This window comes from Zootermopsis nevadensis, unplaced genomic scaffold, assembly GCF_977971745.1.
Source record: "Zootermopsis nevadensis isolate Lab colony 2312 unplaced genomic scaffold, Znev_1.0 Znev_ptg000061l, whole genome shotgun sequence".
Lineage (NCBI taxonomy): Eukaryota > Metazoa > Arthropoda > Insecta > Blattodea > Termopsidae > Zootermopsis > Zootermopsis nevadensis.
In genome coordinates, this window is record NW_028259192.1 from 21,873,610 (window position 1) to 21,895,529 (window position 21,920).

Below are 21,920 nucleotides of genomic sequence, written 5' to 3' on the forward strand. Positions count from 1 at the left end.
ACTTTCACTGAGTAGGTTACTTAATAAGTATTAAGCTGATTAGAAAATTCCATTAACTTTTTTTTTAAAAAATAACTATTTGATGGCGGTAGTCCGAGAGACCCTGAGTAGGGTCATATTAATTCACTCCAAGACCCTCACATCGAAGCTTTGTGATACAGGTTTTAATGTTTTATTTTCATGTACCTAGGTCTCATTTCATTTCATGTCAACAGAAAAATACTTTATTATTACGCATAACATAAAATTCTAACCTAATAAACACGTATCTAAGCGCACTGCGTCATCTACCCGCAAAATCTTTGCATATTACGTATTAACAATAATGCATGCATTAAGAATGTTATTACACTTAAAGGACATTTTTCGTTTATTGTGGGCGAAACATTTTAAGTGACTACAACACGACCACTGAGCTTTACATTTGCCAACATTGCTAATTTGTCTGTTAGAATAGCCAGGACAGCTATTAGATTAGTTACGCTAATGTACTCCTGTAGTTCAGTTACAATAAAACAATAAAATTTTATACAAATTCTCGTAAATGTAAACAAATCCACTCCCGACTACAGCTTCATGGTTTAATAACAACGCAATCTGGATAACCACCCCTTGTTGGCTGTCTGCGACTGGTCACTCAATATCCGTGCACGTGTCCTACATATCTGGAGTCAATTATTTTTCACGATTTAAAACAAACATTTCAACGTATTTTTATACTTTTATCAGCGTTTCCAAACCTCTACCATCCATTGTTTATATCGTTCTATGCTACTTCTTGCATCTAGTAATTTAATTTAAACAAACAGTTACCATCATCTGCATCTGTATATGAATAAAATGGTGAATAAAAGAAACAATAATAAAAAATGCACAACCCTTTTTTTTTCGTTGCGAACGAAACGAACATCGATTTCCCACGTTTACCTTTTTTTTTTATTTAGTGTTCTGTCTGACGACAGGTCCATATGAACAGGATCCTTCCATCCTTTTCTCGGACTGGGACCTGTTCATATACGTTCTTGGCAGATGATCCAGAAGTGGTTTGCCATTGCCTTCTTCTGTGTGTGAATGGAGTAATTGTTGGGATGCCACGGAGGAAAACTCCGTGTTGCCTAGACCACGGCCTTGCCCAGCACAAGTTATAAATTCGGGCACCGCCGGGAATCGAACCCGAGACCCCAGGATTACAAACAACGTGACCTAAATAATGGAAGAGACAGGACACGATTTAACTGTACCCGAAACATGGGTTCACTCGTCTGCAATAATCAGAACGATTTCATAAAAGGGAAAGTAATTTGTTGATATTAATTCCATGTCTGGTAAAGAGGTCGACGTCATGAATCTGACTTGGAACAACGGAATTCAAATTACACCCACAACCTATCCAATAGATGGGATTAAAATTCGTCCAGATTCCATTTCGCGAAAATAATTAATCTGCTTTCCCACAAACGACAAACTGCAAAATCTGTCTACACTTTGACGCATTCAATGTGAAACTTTATAGTCTCGATTCACTGGCACGTGACGAGCCACACACTGTTGATACCAGTTCGCGGTTAAATTTTCTTTTAAGGTCTTAAACGTGAAATTACAAATAACTCACACAATTAAAACAACTGAACCCATATCAACGTAGTTGTAAAGCAAAAAAAAAAATCATATTAATTAATAATATTTGAGAGATAAATTTAACAAAACAGTTTTTTTTTAATATATTGGGTGTTACGGTAACATTTTGTAAAATTTTGTGCAAATATTCTGAGTAACTAAAAAACGGAGCTTCGTAAATGAAGAAAGTTTGAATTTCTAGCGAAGAAGTTATTTCAGATAACTAGAAATTTATCTCAATGCATGTTCGCATATATTTTAATACTTTTGACGAAACTTTTCTGTATTTGCAGCACACGAAACTCAAGCACTTCTCTGACGTGATTTAACAGGAATTTTTATGTTGATTGCCGTAATTCTTAAATTTATCAGGATGAACTGCCCAAATTAACACAGAAATTTCGTATATCTACAAAGTACTTTTATTCATTGCGAAAAAACAATGAGTACATTTTTCTTGTGAGGGTTTTCGGCGTAAAGTCACATTCAAACAAACGCAACAAGTCCCTAAATAAAAAATTGTTCACTGGCCCTTGTCTAATACCGAGCACATTAGACTAGTATTTAGCTTGTAGTTTACATAGTAATCGCTAGGAGCACTGCTGTTTGAATAAGAATGGCTTCTCTATTGGTAATGTCGTGTGTGGTTTGTGCTTTAATGAAACAAAATCAATCAAACCAAACCGTACTAAAGGAAGACAGACCAGTAAACCGTAAATCTGCCCGCAGGATAAACACGTTATATGTTTGAGATCGTTACAGCACACTTAATGAAGAATTCTGTAAATGATTGAGACATGGCATTAAAATTAAACAAATTGTGTCACCTGAGAACACGCAATTCCCCAACAATAAATACCGAATAATTCAAAAGTAATTGAAGGTAAAATGGGACAGATTTAAAATGTCAGAATTAGGGATAAATATTTACTTATATCTACAAGTTGTCCCAAAAAAGTATGCACATTATAACACGGAATACTACCCTTCTTACCGATTAAATGAGTCTCAAAGCTAAAGATGGTCGTTTTGAACACATACACACACACACACACACACGGTGGTCTAGCGGTCAGAACACTAGCCTTGTAATTCTGGGGTCCCGGGTTCAATTCCCGGTGGTGCTCAAATTTATAACTTGTGTTGGGCAAGGCCCGTGGTCTGGGCATCACGGAGTTTTCCTCCGGGGGCTTCCCCGGTTTCTCCGTGGCATCCCAACAATTACTCCATTCACACACAGAAGCAGGCAATGGCAAACCACTTCTGGATCATCTGCCAAGAACGTATATGAACAGGTCCCAGTCCGAGAAAAGGATCGAAGGATCCTGTTCATATGGACCTGTCGTCAGACAGAACACTACAAATAACAAAAATAAAAAAACACACACACACTAAGCCGTTAATTCATTAACCCCCAATATTGACGTACATAATGGTTTAGTTTAATAATGCCTTTATTTCATTCATTGGCTGTGCGTATACAACTTTCTGGGACGCACTGCATGTTGAAAAGGTGATAAGGAAATTTTTAAAAAGTAATAATAAAGAATGACACGTGAAAATCGCCCTTCTTGAGACAACTCGTCATTTAACTCCATTTTGGTACGTTTTAATGAGGGCACTCAAAGGCATTATTAAGGAAATTCGTACATTTGTAATAATTTCGTAAAAATCTGCGTCCCCCTAAATAAAACGATGTCCTCCCTATACTTTGGTTAATATAACTAAACATATTTAAAAAAATATTATAAAAACATGCAAACACATCTGTTTTTCACTAGCGTTTACGTCACTGTCCACTGTTCACTCAGTAATTGGCAAGCCTGTTATATTTTAAACATGTACTAGATGAACATCAGCAAAATAACACTTTATACTTTGCATCGAGGTATCGGGGAAAAAACAGTTTTTGTCAGGATAAACGTCCCTCAATGCCCAAACCTTTTGAAGCAGGGGATAGGTAGACACGAAGGATAGCAGGAGAGTAGAGGCAAAGAGAGAATTGGTGGGAGAGAAGTGAGAGATACTTCGATTTCTGAGGGGAGAAACAGCATTTTATGGTTAGAAGGTCCTCAGGCAATGCCCGCTCGTCCTTTTCGTACTGAAAGAGTAAGAGTGAAGACATTAGGGCGATAATTAGTGACAATTTGCTAGCAGAGACGGCTGAATTTTGATTTGTATATAACTTAAAGGCTCATTCAAAAATATCTAAGAATTCAGTCCGTACCGCAAAGAAAACAACACTTATTATAGGCAGCGTATTTAACGACGAAGAAAGCAGCTCATATAATATTGTTTCAAATTATATACGGATTAATAAACAATAAATTAAATATTATATTTAATAAATGGTCGTGGCATACTTTAAGATACTATCACGGCATTTTCCCGGAAGGACTGAAGAAAACCACAGTAAACCTAGGTCAGGACAATCTGCAGATTGATATTTGTAAACGGCACCCCCTAGCCCCTCCCAGAATAAGAAACAGAAACATTTCGAAGTATGATAAATATTAAAATGTTATGGTATGTATTTTTATATCCTAAGGCTGTTTTGGAACGAAAATTTTAAATCTTTGAGTAGTATGTTGATTATAAAGCAGGATACTGAAGTACATAATATAGAAATACAGAATTTAATTGAATCGTTAGATACAGAGCACTTATTAATGTTGGCTTTCAAACGTATCGGCTTTAACTTACATGGCCTGGGGGGGTTCATCGCGAGACTGAATTCTAGTAGGGTAATTAGGCCAGTTTACACTATACTAGAATCTGTCTTGCTAGTGACAACTGGCGAGTAACTGCTCAAATGCAAACAATGCACTCCAATGACGCACGGCAGCAAACACACTTTGATGTCAAGTCAAACAGTGACAGTAAATGTCGTGCCAACTGTCCCGACAATTACTTAACAGAAACAGTCTCTGAAATGAAAATATTTTTTTCTCAGTCGACGATTATTTCAAGTATAGAGCACAGATCTGGCCCATTCTCTGAATTGTTAATGTCAATAACCACTTAAGAATTCTAAAACATCTAAACGGCGTAAGAAAAACAAACCAACACATGGTATATTAAAATTTTGTTACATCCAACGACTCGAAGCTCTGGTATAACACTTAAGGAGATTATTACAGGCATCATTTAGAGAATAAAGTGTAAATACTTTTTTCTTTTCCGGGGTTAACCATCGTTTTTGAGTGACAATTGATGCAAATTTGTATTACTGTGATCGTGTAATGGGGGTTTCCGCGCTGCGAGTTCTTGGAAATACAAATACGTGAAGCGCAGTTATCAGACTCGGGCCTTAAAACTGATGACACGCATGTGAAGTCCCCAAAACACGAACAGGAATGAACTAAAAAATAATTACTACGACACAAATATTGACAAATGCTACAAAGGTGAAAATATTCATTCTTTCTTCAGCGACTGTACACAAGTTAAGCCAATTTACATGCTACGTTGAAACGGATTTTTTTGTCTACGAGGCGCGTCCACAAAGTAAGTTTCCCACTAGTCCCGCAGCTAGCAAACCTTATATTGCGCGAAGCGACTGTGCGTACGTGATAGAGCAATGACGTAGCATGGCGCATGCACTAACGGTATTTCCCGCGTTCTCACAGTAGCATCGTTGCAGCTGTTGAAGATGGAGGTTCTTATTCCAGCTCCCGCCGACTGTGAAGTGCGGTCAGTGATAACGCTAGGCCGCACACGGCTCGACGGACAGCAAGTCTCCTGCAGGAGTTCAGCTGGGAGGTGTTTAATCATTCACCCTACAGCCCGGACCTCGCTCCCAGTGATTTCCATCTTTTCCTACACCTCAAGAAATTCCTGTCCTGTCAGCGTCAGCGTTTTGAGAATGACAGAGAGGCGGAGATGGTTGTCACACAGTGGTTCCAATCCCAGGCGGCAGACTTCTACGACACAGGTATTCAAAAGTTGGTCCCACGGTATGACAAATGTCTCAATTCCGGTGGCGAATATGTTGAAAAATAGCTGGACACTTGCTGTATCTGTTGCAATAAATATTTCCATGAAATTGTGTTTTGTTTCTGTAAACGGCCCCAGGGAAACTTACTTTGTGGACGAGCCTCGTATTACCAGAATAATTTACATTAACGAATCGTTTTCGTAAAATGTGGAGTTAACGTATTCCGTCACAGCATTTTTATTTAATGGTAACATAATATATTTTTCTCGAGGGCACGCTATATATATATATATAAACAACCTAATGGAAAGCTCCCCAAATCCTCAATTCATCATCGTCCTATCATCAATCACCTTGTCTTCAAGTTTCAGAGTAAAAAAAGAGTGAGAGGAAACCACAGAAAGACATTTATCGTCCATTTGAATGACGTCGATTAAGCAGGAAAACAATGTAACCAACACTGAAACTTACGTCTGTTTAGCACTGACAAAAATACAGGGACACCGCAGAATAGGACGCCCGGTGCTTCTCAGCTTCAACGGAGAAGCAACAAAAATACCCTCAAACCACACGCCTCAGAAAACCATCACAGAAAAAGGGGGCAAGATAGGCAGACAAAATATAAAAAGGTAGAGAAGCAGAATGGAGGTTAAAAGGGGGAGAAAGCAAGGTGCCATTAACGTAATAACATCGTCGTGTCTCCACCGTGCGCCCCCCCCCCTCACCCCAACTCAAAACACAAATTTTTGAACGTGAAGATACGATATAAGTTGTCAAGTGCACTCAAAGAATCGTGCGCTGAAGGGCGGAATATGTCCGATACTGTGGGTCAGTACCCGAAGATGGAAGCAATATGTTTCTCCGAAACGTTGGTCTCCACATATAAGACCACAAAGCGTCACAAATCAGAATACCAACATCAAAAAGACATAAAATATTTATATTTGCAGTTACAAAATTCATATTTTATATTTGGCTGAAAGCGTCGGTTCTTAGAAATTTCACTACAGGTAGTTACTGCGTTTAAGCCAAACCAGCCACTAAAAGATGTTACAGCCATTTTATTTTTATGGATTACGCTATCTTTCGTCCCATACGCTGAACAAAATAAAAATCAAAAAAGAACTACATTCTCTCTCCTACATCACCTTTTATGCCACACAAATTACACTCTAATTTTAATGTTATTTCAAAATCTAAGGTCTTGTAATAATCTGTGAAATTCAGTCCCTAAGATGTAGGCGGTATGTTCCTACAAAATTATGGTGTCTACCTACAGTTCCACGTGGAGTTACATCTCTGAAGACCGACTATTGATATCTTTACAGCAGCGAAAACGTCAAATATTATTCTGAATTATCAAGTTTCTCCAAATATTAAAATAGACAAAGCCTGCCAATCGGATTTTCATTCGACCCCAAAACTTGAAACTGTGCCAGCAGTGGACATTTAGTGTTTTATTTCTTTGCGATTTTAATCTAACTCTCAAAACAACTGCAAAGTTAACTTCAAAACTTGCCAACTCACCGAGGAGAAGGAGTCCAGCCTCCAGATCGTCACTTACCTGTAAAAGAAAAAGAAGACATCATATGTCTACTTCCACATTTGGATAACGTCTCTTTACTGAATCATTAACACTTTGACTTCACAGCTGATATATCGACACTGCACGCCAATCAATCTCCTGAACTGCTAATGACTTGGTTAAAAACGTACGCCTGTAGGCTATATTTATTATGAATTTTAATTTATTTACATGTGATTACATTCTGATTACTGTTAGCCGATTTGTAAATTGCACTGAATTCAGTGTAGTGACGTAGTCATCATGTAAATGTATTTGTCGTTATTGTTTCTTTCATTATGAGGTTTCATTTGTTTTTATAAACGCGTTTGTATCATTTAATTTTGCATATATATATATATATATATTTACATTTAGGATTGCTCATATTGTGATGTAAATACGGAGTTATTATTATTAGTGTTCTGTGTGACGACAGGTCCATATGAACAGGATCCTTCCATCCTTTTCTCGGACTGGGACCTGTTCATATACGTTCTTGGCAGATGATCCAGAAGTGGTTTGCCATTGCCTTCTTCTGTGTGTGAATGGAGTAATTGTTGGGATGCCACGGAGAAACCGGGGAAGCCCCCGGAGGAAAACTACGTGTTGCCTAGACCACGGCCTTGCCCAACACAAGTTATAAATCGAACCCGAGACCCCAGGATTACAAGGCCAGCGTTCTAACCGCTAGACCACCTCATCTTAATATTATTTAGTGTTCTGTCTGACGACAGGTCCATATGAACAGGATCCTTCCATCCTTTTCTCGGACTGGGACCTGTTCATATACGTTCTTGGCAGATGATCCAGAAGTGGTTTGCCATTGCCTTCTTCTGTGTGTGAATGGAGTAATTGTTGGGATGCCACGGAGAAACCGGGGAAGCCCCCGGAGGAAAACTCCGTGTTGCCTAGACCACGGCCTTGCCCAACACAAGTTATAAATTCGGGTACCGCCTGAATCGAACCCGAGACCCCAGGATTACAAGGCCAGCGTTCTAACCGCTAGACCACCATGGCGGAGTACACAACATAAAGGCAGTAACACGCAAAATCATAATTAACTTCCTCACATTTACTACGCACGAATGCACCGCATAAGCGATCTTCATTACCACAGTCAGAGTACTAAGGAGAAACGGGTAACTCCGGACACCAGACACACACGAAGAACGCTTAAATTACGTTTACTGGTGCTGAAGTTCCTTAATGACCGATAAACAATATTTAAAATATTAATATGCATTTATTAATCTTCATAACATGTTTTATATTACTAGCTCCAAAGGTTAAATAGTTATCGATGGAAACTGGAATATAAACTTTCGCACTGCCGCCATGTTTCTATATTACGTTCTACAACAACAAAAAAACGTGTTAACTTAAGTTGCACTTTTTAGTGCCTCGGTCGTCGCAAATAAAAGAAAGTTCAACCCTTAATTCCCTAAACTGTTTCCTCAAATGATACGGGCTTACGCAGATAGAGAACAGGACGCACGGTATATATGGGAAGGTAAATTCACGGACGGGAGGAAGGTTTTGGAAATTTAGAGCTGGAGTTTGCTTAAAAGTTTTTTTTTTTTTCATTCATGGGGGAAAACGTAAATGAGGTGTTGCTAAAGTCTGTTAATCTACAGCGTGGTTTGTTTTCTAACTCCCTGCCCTAAAAACCATGGTTAGAACAGCGGTTGTGAGAAGAAAAGTGGCCATCTTTACAAACGCGGCAGACATTTTACACGAGACCCCCACTCTGAATGCAGCCCAGAATACAGAAACACACCAGAAAACAGTAATATATCTGCAGAGCAATACACAACTCTTACATTTATACGGTTATACGCGGTCATAACACACTAGGGTCCGTTTTACGAAGAAAAAAAAACAGTTAAAAGTAAAATTGTTTAAGACCTTAAGCTACACAGAGAGGCAGAACTCCGGTTGTGGAAAATATGCGTCGTTCCACTGACACGACAAAAACCAAAAATCCACAACTACCATAATCCTTATTCTATTTGTTACATTCCCGGTCTGTCGTCTATCGAAAATCTCTCTCTTCATTATTCCATTTCCTCTTTCAGTCTTTCTACCTTTTTTTTTTTTTTTTTTACAAACCGCTGAAAATTTCGCTACTCTTACCAGAATTTTTTTTTCTAACTTTCTAGACTTTGTGTTTCTTTGTTCCCTGTCTAACTTTTTGTTTTCGGAATTTCTATTTCCCTCTGTCCTTCTCGTTTTTCTATGGATTTACCTCTTTTTATCATCATCTCATCCTTCCATCAATCCAGCCAGTCGCTAAAAATCTTCTCACTTTATCCACCGCCTGTTTATCCTTTTCCTTCTTTTCCTTGCATTTTCATGCACCCTTTTCTCCAGCGCATTTTTCTTCTCCCCTCACCCCTCACCCTCGACCAGCCACATGAATTTAAGTGCCGTAACTATGGAAACACTGTTGTTAATGTGCGTTGTTTTTTACCCCTCCTGCAAAACGTTCTGTTCTTGTAAAAGCCAGGACGCGCTGTATTCTGTCTATACGTAGGTAATGTATCCATTAGCCAGCTTGGTAATGTAGTAAAAGTTTTATACAAGTCGCAGAGCGGCTGACTGGGTAATTAATAGGCGCAGGTGTATAAAGTGTTCTCACAAAACTAACCCTAATTCCTAGCCTGACAGGTCCAATGCAATTAAGTCGACAATGGGACCACTTTATTACTGCACTGTTCTACTATTAAATTTCAATGAAGTTTAACTAAAACAGACTTCAATTCTCGTCAGAAATGTATATTCCTCTGTCCAAGTAAAGCAACACAGATACGTTCATTGTGGTGGTAACGTAAAAGAGTTAAGTCCTGAATGGAGAACAAAATGGACCGAAACAGAGTGGCCTATGAACATGTTACGCGATGTAGTTGCGCGATTTTTACTTAAACCTAAAACCAACGAAAAAAGAACACCCAAAATATGAGACGACACTGTTGATGGTTAATGCACAATTCTGTTTTCATAACTAATCAATAAAATTTTAAAATCGAAACACAAACATTCTCTAATGAAAAGTCCGTATGGGATAAAAAATATTACGTTAGAATTATAATTCTAAATGTTGGTCATAATATTCGTGTAATGTGAATGTTAATATCAGAAAAACGTACGACGAAGAATGGTTGATGGAATCTTTCGAAACATCTTAAATCAATCTATGGCTGGTCTAATAAGAATTTCGCTGTTTTTGAATTAAGAAACATGTTCGCTGTGCGTGTGAAGAAAGGATAGGGGATTATAGCAATTGAGTTAGTCACTAATTGCTTATGTTTATCACTCGCACTCTCTCTAGAACTGACGAATTGTTTATTTCCAAACAATAACGACGTATTTATTCTAATATCACGTCATTAATAGATTCCAGTCTCCGAACTTGTCAAGAAATTCCCTACCTTTATAGAATCCGTGCGTTAACAAAAACCTGGTTAACATCTCGGGACAGTTAAATTAAAACCATCACAGTGTATTTCTTCAAGATCCCTTTCAGTTTTGTTCTCCCATCTACATCCAGGTCTTCCAGAAGGTCTTTTTCTTTTTTGGTTCTTTGCTAGCATTTATTTATCATTTTATCAAACACCACTCATTTAATCATCATTCTTAATTTCACCAATCTTGAGAACAGTATATGTTATAAAGTTCTGGACAATGCATTTTTCTCCTTTCCCATGCCACTTCGCCCCCTCTTAGTCGATGTAATATTCCCAGACTCCTCCAATATTCGGCTGTTGTAAATGGAACACCCTGTGTAACGAATCACACTCTGTGTAAAAGGGTAAATGTTGTGTTTATAGTTTACAGTTTATAAATGAGTGAGGACAAAATAATCTCTCTGTTTCCGTCAGAGTTAATTACGCCACTCTTGGAGTGGCAACACGCGCCTTCTGGATCTCCGCGAAACATGTTCAGATAGACCTATGTTCATTTCAGTAAGTTATTCGATTTGAGAAAAACCAACCGCAAAGTAGATTGTGTTTATAAGTTTCCTGCATACTAATAAGAAATTAAAACCCTCTATTGAGCAACTTCGAAAACTTTCTGTCTTCGAAGATAAGGAAGTTACAAATATCTCCACGGTGATTTTTAATTTAATACTAAAGAAACCTGCCTATTTAATGTTTATAATCAGAATTTACAGGCATCAGGTACACACTTGCTGAATCATCCCAATCCTTTAGATTAATTTATTTAAACTTCCAATTCCTAAACATCTGAACTGCTTCAATTATAATAAATGAATTGAATTATTTTACAATTTTCAACTGGCCAATCTGTCATTCGTGTTTAGGACCTTGTTCCTTCAAGCTGAACACAATTCAGCAAAATTTACCCTAACTTCACCGGTATTAGGTCATATTAATTTTAATAAAAATGTCACGTGTACAAACACGTCAGATAAGTAAATGACAAAAGAACACGGGGAAGGGATATTTCAAAGCGAAGACACAAATAATAAAGAAACATGGATTGGAATAATCTGGCTCAGAATATAAACCAGTACCTGGATCTTGTTAACACGGGAATGAACATAAGTCCCAAAAAAGGCGAGGAACTCGACTAACTAAGCGTATCATCAGTTTATAGATAAAGACTGCTCTATAAAGTTTAGTCATACATTTTTATAAAAAAAAGATAATGAAATGGTAAAGTTGCGTCATATTGTGATATAATATATATTATTTAAATCTTGTCCGTCTAATCACAATAAATTCTTATTAAATATTAAAATATTACAATAATTAACATTTAAAATATTTAAAATATTAAATGATGTTCTTTATCGAAATATTCGATTTACATTAGACCATCATTTTTTTCACGACATGTTTCAGTTCCTAAAAGAACTATCTTAAGGTGTATATAATTATATAAAGATTCAAATCAATAATAACTTAAATACAATTTCTTAAATATAAATAATACAAAAGATAGTTTATTTAATTTACAGAACTTTTCACTTCTCTATGAATGAACGTTTATACTGAAGTAACACTGTAATATTAAGTTCCACTTCGCACATGGTAGCCGTTCTTCACATTTGAGACCCTACAAGTCCATAACGCTGTATCCAATACATTATTCATTTGTTATCAGACAACGCGTATCCTGTAATATGCCCACGAATATTTGTTTCCATGGACTGAATCCGTTGTTTCCTGCTATTGAGTATGACAATAACTGCCACGATTTTTATCAGAGATTAATTATACTTGTCTTTCTGTGTCCTTTTACATGCTTTGTAATAAAAGATTTAATATACAGACCAGCGGCAGGCTCTTGTGAGCGCAGTAGGTAATGAGTGACCTTTGGGTTTTATAGAAACCGAGGATTATCTTAAATAGATTAACGTCTATTAGCTACTTCGATAAGTACTCTACTCCAATGAATTAGTTTCTGAATGTGACTGGCTACAAAATGAACCAGGGTTTGAATCTAGGCACGGATGTTGTAAAAATTTCTCTTTATAGTCAGTTTCGATTCCCGGCGGTGCCCGAATTTATAACTTGTGTTGGGCAAGGCCGTGGTCTAGGCAACACGGAGTTTTCCTCCGTGGCATCCCAACAATTACTCCATTCACACACAGAAGAAGGCAATGGCAAACCACTTCTGGATCATCTGCCAAGAACGTATATGAACAGGTCCGAGAAAAGGATGGAAGGATCCTGTTCATACGGACCTGTCGTCAGACAGAACACTTAAAAATAAAATAATAAAATAGTGGAACAATTTTTTTTAGAATCGATAATGAAACAGATTACAATGAAATTCATATGAGTTGTGTGTAACATGATTAAGTTTTAAATCTGACCATTGGCCATCGCGACCGAGTTGTTCCGTGATTTTTTTTTTTTGGTGAGTTCAAAATACAATTCGCAATTAATTGTAACATTCCAATCTTATTACGCGCAGTTGAGACAGCGTTACCAATTATCGAAAGAAGCTTTTATATCTTTCACGTAATATCATAATTGGCATTCATAGGTACAAATGTAAACGGGGAAAAAAAATTAATCCTTCGTGTGATTGGTTAAACAGGTCATAAGATAATGCCAGTGTAGTAGAGAGAGAGAGAGAGAGAGAGAGAGTCTAACATTTCTTACGTTAAATAATAAATCCTTTTCCACGATGATTTACCTCGAAGTTCTTCTCTTTTACGATTTACGTTTCAGTTCACCCCAGATTTAATTTATAACTACAGCTGTATTCCAGTGATCGTTTCGCAATGTTAAATTATTTCGGAAAAAACATCTTTTCTTCTTAAGTTAATTTTCTGCATCTGCAGATCGAGCCAAGTGAAAGCATAAGTCGTGTTTCCGTTTGCCTGCGAGCGCCGATGTTCAGGTAGAAACAAGCCTTCCTTGCTGTAAAATGGGCCACATTTGTCTTCATTTACGGGACCCATGGCCAATCTGACTCCTAAAGCTTAAAAACTTTATTTATTTGTTTTTATTATTATTATTATTATTATTATTTAGTGCTTGGCTGTTGTCAAGCACTTAAATAAATTAATTGAAATGAATTAATTGAAATGAATTATTATTAGCTCATTTACTGTTAATTATTTTTTTAATAAATTAATGAATTGATTAGTTCATTCTTTGTTTGTTTTTGTATTGTTATTATTATTATTATTATTATTTATTTCTTGGCTGTTGTCAAGCACTTAAATAAATTAATTAAATTGAATTAATTGAATTATTATTAGCTCATTTACTGTTAATCATTTTTTAATAAATTAATGAATTGATTAGTTCATTCTTTGTTTGTTTTTGTATTGTTATTATTATTATTATTATTATTTATTTCTTGGCTGTTGTCAAGCACTTAAATAAATTAATTAAATTGAATTAATTGAATTATTATTAGCTCATTTACTGTTAATCATTTTTTAATAAATTAATGAATTGATTAGTTCATTCTTTGTTTGTTTTTGTATTGTTATGTTTATTGTTAGTGCTTGGCTGTTGTCAAGCACTCTAATAAATGAACTGAATTGAATTACTATTATTATTATTCCGCATTAAAAGGGTGTCTGTGCTGCGTCCAGAAAGACAGTAGCTTACTCCAAATATTGCGAACTGTTTTCTCTGCTGACCGACAAATGAGGTTTATTTTCTAAAAAAAAAAGTACAATATAATAATTACGTAACATAATACTAATAAATTTTAGGCACGTTTGCTACTCTGCAGAGCGCGTGTTAAAATGACTCTGCACGTCCGTCTGTCTGCATGCAAATAACAACTGCAGGACGGCTAAGCAGATTGTCTCGAAATTTTATACAGGGTGTTTGAACTATAATTTGCAGACATATCCCAATTTTCGATAAATATTACGGGAGTTTCGTATAAAAATTTTCATGGGCTTTCATATCTAGGAAATGGCTGAGTGTGAAATTGTGTTGGCCATTTACAAAACTTACATTCTGCTGAATGGGCCAAAATTGTTAAGCCATGTTTACTTCCGGACATGTGCAAATTTTATAATTTGTTTAATATTTAACGCACAGTTAAAATAACTACTTATTAAAAGACTATTTTGGTGATCTTCGTGCTGGAAACAAAGTTTTATACATCTACGACTGATTCAGAAAATACTATTAGTACAAAACTGGAAAAATACAAGTGATCAAAAATTTAATTCAATATCTAAAAACAGTTTCTGAATATTAAAAATTAAAGTGAAAGCAAGCAGATTTGACATAAAATTTAGCTATGAGTATACATTTTATACAATTTAGTATATATTATTCAATGCATTTAATTTAAAAAAACTATTAAAATATACGCTCTGAATTCTACAGCACTGTAAGACAACTAAACTGCCTCAACCAAGCAAAGGATGTTAAAAATATTTCTCCATATTTCGTTAAAAAAGTTTTTCATACAAGCAACACCCCGCCCCCCTCATAAAACCACTCGCGCGCCCCCACGTGGTCGCGCCCCACACTGGGCTAGTGCATTGCTTCGTGTGCAAAAACCCGTGTGCAGGCAGAATATTATCATAAATGCATAATGCATTACACACACATTTTGTATCGTCTTCTGAAACACTGAAAAGCATTAAGAGTGACATTATTAACTGATTGTATTTATATTTACGTTACTAAAGTATATCTATTTATTACGCGTAACTTTCATAACTTACCTTGACTGCACCATTTCCGTCCTTCAGCTCGGCCTGACGACATTGAAGATGACACAATGGCCTTCAAAGCACACATTCAGTTCGTCTTATAATATTTCTTTCCTATACCACGTTCTTCTCACACACAACACGAAATATTAACATTACACATCATCACATTAACGCCTCAATCAACAATATCACATTTATAACAACTAAAAACTTCGAATCAGTAAATTTTAAACGCACATAATGACACATTCTAGCCACGTCTCTTCCTGCCTTCTTATTCGGCACAGTTCGGCTTGAAACTTCGGAAATATTCGCGAATGGAGAAACATATGCTCATTACAGGGCCCACACAAATCACCTTCAACGCTGTACAGTGCTGCTTAATTTGCGTTACTAGAATGAGCTTCGGTTCGAATCCGGATGGGTTCTAACAACTATTTTATTAGTTATTATATATCTAAATGCCAATTATAAAACATCCAGTCTCCTATGCAATACAAATCCCACAAATAAAAAAAATACAGTGGTAACGATTATTAAACCGAGACGTATAGCAGTTTCATACAGACAACAATGGGCTTTTAAAGGATGACAAATCTGTGATTCATTCGTTGGTCTCTTATAATTCAACCCATCTCCTTCGACATGTTGCCAAACTTCCCCAAATTAAGTTTCTCAGTTAGGGAGAGATGCTTAGTTACACGTCCATATAAAACAGATAAATTCACAACTGTGTGAGTTACAATCATCAGGATTTTATTAGGAATTATTGTCAGACAGATTATAACACTGTACAGTTTTTCATTCATATATGACAGCTTCTGTGGATACGTGAAGTAAAGTTCACGTCATAAATCAGAATAGGAAACTCTTGGTATTGTTACAAAGTTGGTGAGATTTCAGGTTCATACGGCAGTAAGAACAAAGATTAATCTTTTCTGGGATATTGCGCTGTGTAGTCTGGTCAAAGATTAACGACGTCTGAGAAGTTATTACTGCTTCCATCATCAGGACGATAATGAAGGAGGCAGCAAGAACCTCTGAAACTTGGTGAACTTCTACCAGACTGCACAGCGCATTATCAAAGAACAGATTCATCCCCTGTTTAATATTTGTTTTCCTACTGAAAAATTGATAAATATTTGTTCACAAGTTACAACGACTGGAGATATCGTACGAAAATTCCTTCGGCTATTATAAGACTCCTACTAAGAAAGGGGTGTACAGCTGGCAAGGCATGGAACGCAACAGCGGAGACCTTTGAAGGCCTATAGATAACAAATTCTATTTCATTTATGATTCAAAGCAGTAAATTTTCCCGTCAAGAATGACGAGAAAATTTAAAATAGTACACAAACCCCCATATAAAATTCCATACGCCCCAAAATCACTTAATATCATTTCCATGAAATGACTATAACAAAACAAACATATTCATAAATGTTACCCCATAGGGCCCAAAATTCCTTAACAGCAAATTACCACCAACCAACCCCAGCTTATTACAAGATCAACAGATGATAATAAACAATTTGTGATAAGTTAAAAATATTTAAAAATATGTAATGAATAATACAAAGCATCAAAGTAATTCTCGCTTTGTTTTAATTAATAAGTATTTAAAAACTCCCAGCAAAGAAATGTGCTTTAAAAAAAGTGAGTAATATTCATACGATTAAGCAGTAAGCTGCATTATCGCACTGGGTTTAAGCCAAGGAGATGGTCCAGATCAGTTCACCTAACCACATAACACGCACTACTGCCATTTCGGGACCAAAATACGTAATCTAGATGCATGTCACTTATCAACTAGACTACGAACAAGCCTATATGTAATGCCTTTCGCAAACATTCCCTGTGTAATATATGTAAAATTATTATAAACTAATACAAACAAGCATCACCATAAGGTGTAGCGACCGAATATTGCATTAGTGCATATCAAGAGATTACATTAAGAGAGGACATGACTGCAGTCAGCGAGAATATGTCATACATAGTCAACTAAACCTCAAGTAGAAATATGCTTTCAGCCACGAAGGTTGAGAACTCGCTTTAAGTGTGAACAGCTGATGAGATTCTAGGGAAAGATGTTTGCCTAGAAAAACCTAGTAACGCTGTTACGAGAAAGAATGCTCTAGACCAGTGGTATTCAACCTTTTATGTTCGCGTACCCCCAGATATAATTTCTCTTCAACTTTGTAACCACAAAGTTGTTGGTATATAATTCAAGTTATACATAGTATATAATCTACATCTGAAATAAATTAAATAAGTTACATTATTGATTATTCAGTGTTTATCATATTTTTTTTTTAAATTTAACGTACCCCCGGGGGTACGCGTACCCCAGGTTTGAATACCACTGCTCTAAAGGATTCTAAAAGCACCGTATTATAACGTATGAAGCAAGGAAGTTATACAGAAATTCCTAAACATAATTCCTGAAGAAAGGAGAATGTACACAACAAGGGGAAAGATATGTCTGACGGAATGCTTTTTTGTACGTGTTGTGATAAAAGTCTGAAGAAAATATATTGAGTAGACCTAGACGTAGATGGGGAAAATTCCGCTAAAACAGATCTTAATGTTACGCAAATATTGTGGGGTTGGGGCGTGGAGTAAATGTATCTATGAAACGAAGGACAGGATCCAGTAGACGGTTCTTATAAAACTTCTGATTCCATAAATGACGGAGAATTTCGAGCAAGGACTCTATTCCACAGAGTTGTTTGAATGATCTCTGTATATCGTGTACGAATGTGAAATCACGTCAGGCACAAATGTCGTTTTTAAATATTACTTACACATACAAACTCTAAAAATGAACGAAGGGCTATTTTATTTTAAGAAACACTGCAAAACCGACGAACTCAAAATTCTTCATGTCCTTAGGAGGGCCCTGATGATGGAGGCAGCAAGGAGCTCTGATACGTCGGTAAACAACCCAAAAGACAGTCATCTTCAGACTAACCGCCGTGAAAACCTCAAACCCTACAGTCCATGTCCTTATTGCCATAGTAACAGATGAACAGAATATGACCGCTTAGAAAAAAATGCATTTTCAAATTACAACAAACTCTTCGGCATTCGAAGTACACAAACAATTTTTTTACGCCTGTTCCATAGCTATCTCCACCCCCCTCGCATTCATGCATGCAATCAGCGTCCGCATACCACAGTCCAGAATGCTAATGGTTAATTCTTATAGGAGATTCAATTGTTTTACATTTACTGTTTTGTATAATATAAATGTCATCCAATCTGGAGCCCTGCCAAAGTTAAAAGGAAGGAAAAAGGCCCTTAGTAATTACAAGCAACAAATTTAGAACGTGGAAAAACAAAATCTCTAAAAGGGTGCACAGTTATCACGGTGAACATTTACAAATGAATGTGGACATTTTTACAGGTTCAATAAAAAATATGACAACGATACCAGACACAAAACAAACTTGTAGAGGTGGGTTCATTTGTGTGCACACATAACCTCAAAAAATATATCGGTGATTCACGACGCCAAGTAATTTTCACAAGCTTAAAACTAAACATTACTTTTCCTACTGCATATAAATACTTAATCTTCCGGGTTTAAATCCCGTGTGTTCTTGATAGGCGTGAGGAACGTTCCGCCTCAGTCTTCATCGTAAAAACCGCAGTCTATACTCTCACCGACGTTCGAACCCCAAATTTCATGTACTATTTTCATTTCCGATTCCAACACCCTTATCAGCGATTCTCTGCAACACACCGTACACGAAACTCTTAGATTTAGCGGATCTAATACTTTACAGACAGTCGCTTTAATCAGAATGCCACAAAAGTGTTTTGTCCGCCCTATCGATATATCTTTCCCAGAAAACGTTAATTTTATAAACGAAGGTTGAGCCACATTAATAGTTCTTTGTTGCAGCATATACAATTCACTCTTTTGTTTTTATCTACCATAAATTCGCGAGAAAGCACACAAGCACGGTACAGAAGAATGGAGCTTTCGCATAAAATATATTTATATTCGCAGACAAAAAAATATAATGGGCGTGGTGTGATCGGATAGATTTCTATGAGGCATAAAGAGAGAAGGGCGAATAATAATTGAAAAAGTACCTGCCAATGCATCTACCGCTTTGAATAGTTTCCATCTTCCCTTTGCAGCTTCAAAATTGTGCCAATCCCTGGACCAAGCTTTATTAGCAGTGACCAGGTACATGTTCATATTCTCCCCACATGTTAGGCTGAAATGGTCTCTTTTTCCGACGCTTCGGAATAATATGCTAAATCCATATTTAAAGTTCGTAATACATACATACAGGAAGGTGTGTACCTCCAATACCAGCTATAGAAGAGATGAGCTAGTGCCCAGCATGAGCTAATGTTATCGGCCCGCCGTAAATCGGCCCCTTTCAGGGCCACGTCAGGTTTCATTTTCTGACTTGAGCTGGATGTGGTGATGAGACCACACACCGTGCCAACATAAAAAGAAACATGATTATTATGAACCTCGTTACTAATAATTATCCGACTCAGCACTAAGAAAACAAATCAAGATCACGTCTCATAAGTTAGAAATTTAACGACTATTCCAAATGTGACAAATCCCAGCGATATGTAAACTTAACGTACCGGGCATGTACTGTTATAGGCCCATAAAACCTGATCAATGTTACACCCATTAACGATTTTATAATATAAAGACACACTGAAACGAAGGCATCAATTTATTTGCCGATAAAACTTAAAACTTCTTCGGGAAAAGTGACATAAGGAACACGATGACTCGAGGATATCCCACGCGTCTGTGCGCCTGTCTTGATTTTACTGAGAAACTGCTGTGAGTCTTCTGATTAAATTTTATAATGGGGGAGAAAGAGAGAGAGTCTTCTCTTAAAAGTTAACAGAGATTCGTATGTTCCATCATAACCCTTACTGTTAGTCCAACGTAAAATTTAAATCGACATATTAACATTATTAAAAAAAATACAGTTCAAAACGCACAAGACAGTAAATTACTTTAATAAGACGAGACCTTGAGGAGCTAAGTCACTCAGCTATTCAAAAACGTCTCCGTCTTTCTGGATCCCAAACGGACGAGACTTCCCTGGACAGACCGCGCACGTGAATTCAGTCCACACCACTCCCCTTACAGAATAAATGTATGGATAATATTAAAATGGGTGTTAAATAAATATGGAAGAAAAGAACATAAAACATATATTAGCCTTCGAAGCCTTCACAGGACGACGTAAACAATTTCATAAAGACCTCCATCTTGGTACAGTCGTTTGAATCTCTCCTTGTAAGACACTCTTCCTTATTTATTTATATGTCCTCTCTGGAAGAAGGGGAGGATAGAGAAGAAAGATTTCCAGTATCAAAAGCATGGACCGATCTATTTTCTATGCTTTGATCTAAAAAGCAAAGATCTTAGACAGAGAATGAGGAGAGCACTTTGTAATAGCATGCCCCCCAACCCCAAAAAAAACAACATGGCGACTTGCGCTTCAATCCACAGTTTCGTATCAACATCCCTCTATACTTCATAGCCTGTGTGATGCCATGGGCCTACATGGCTTCAGTTGAAAGGGCAAAGCCTACTATTGTGAAGTTGTGCCTACTCATGGGAGATTTGAGCAAAGAATATAAATAAAATGGAGGTCAAGCTGGGGTCAGACCTTGGCTACATACACCGACGTTCTCTGTTCGTTACAAAAAGATTGTCAGGAATTGTAATTCCACACTTAAAATTATTAATTGTCACGACTTTTTCCATCGTCTGTACTTTAAAACCACAACGTTGAAAACATTTGTGACGTTTTAACGATTATGGCCACAATCAGTCAAGCAGTTACAGTATGTCACGACTAGTCACGCTTTGTCACGCTTCGTCACGATTTCTAGATATTCGTCACGTTTCAACACTTTTCGTCACATCTCGTCACGCCGTTACAGTACGGCACGCCTAGTCACGCTTTGTCACGCTTAGACACACCCCTCATATTTACGTCGAATTTTAACACTTATGGTGACCTATAATCACGCCTTTATTGCAGGTCACGCCTAGTCACGCTTTGTCACGTTTGGTCACGCTTTGTAAATTTTGGTCACGTTTCGACACATATGGTGACCCCTTGTCACGAGGTCAAAGCATATCACGCCTGGTCACGCTTTGTCACGCTTGGACACGCGTGTTCTCTAAGTCACGTTTCGGCACGCATGCGTTATGTTACGCACATCCATGTTAATTTTTGCTACTTTGCAATACGTTAGATGAAGTTACGACAAGTTAGGTTAAGATAGGTTCGGTTAGGTTAGGTTGGGTTGGGTTGGGTTGGGTTAGGTTTGGTTTAAGGTAGTTTAGGTTAGATTAGATTTAGTTTGTTTACTGGATTTTGTGATGTCAGGTTACGTTTTGAAAATATTCGTCACGTTTCGACACTTTGGGCCACATCTCGTCACGCCTTTACAGTACGTCATGCCTAGTCACGCTTCAGCACGCTTAGGTACATTTTTCAAATCTCTGTGGTGTTTTTAACACTTAATTTGTCCTCTCGTCACGCTTTAAAAGAAGGTCACGACTTGTCGTATATGTCAGAAAGCGATGGTCTGTGAGGAGTGGAAGATTTGGAAGAGGA

At 37.0% G+C, this 21,920-nt stretch overlaps 1 protein-coding gene and 1 long non-coding RNA gene across 2 annotated transcripts in view; both read right to left on the reverse strand.

Annotated features, from left to right (window-relative positions):
- The window catches only part of LOC110830345 (neuroligin-4, X-linked), a 279,623-nt gene extending 264,046 nt beyond the window's left edge, over positions 1-15,577 (reverse strand). Inside the window, exon 1 of the mRNA XM_022065136.2 lies at positions 15,301-15,577. The gene's annotated coding sequence lies outside the window, so the exon portion shown is untranslated. The remainder of the gene's footprint in view (positions 1-15,300) is intronic.
- LOC147871260 (uncharacterized) overlaps positions 1-21,920 on the reverse strand; it is a 266,158-nt gene that overhangs the window by 85,826 nt on the left and 158,412 nt on the right. The gene's annotated exons all lie outside the window — the stretch shown is intronic.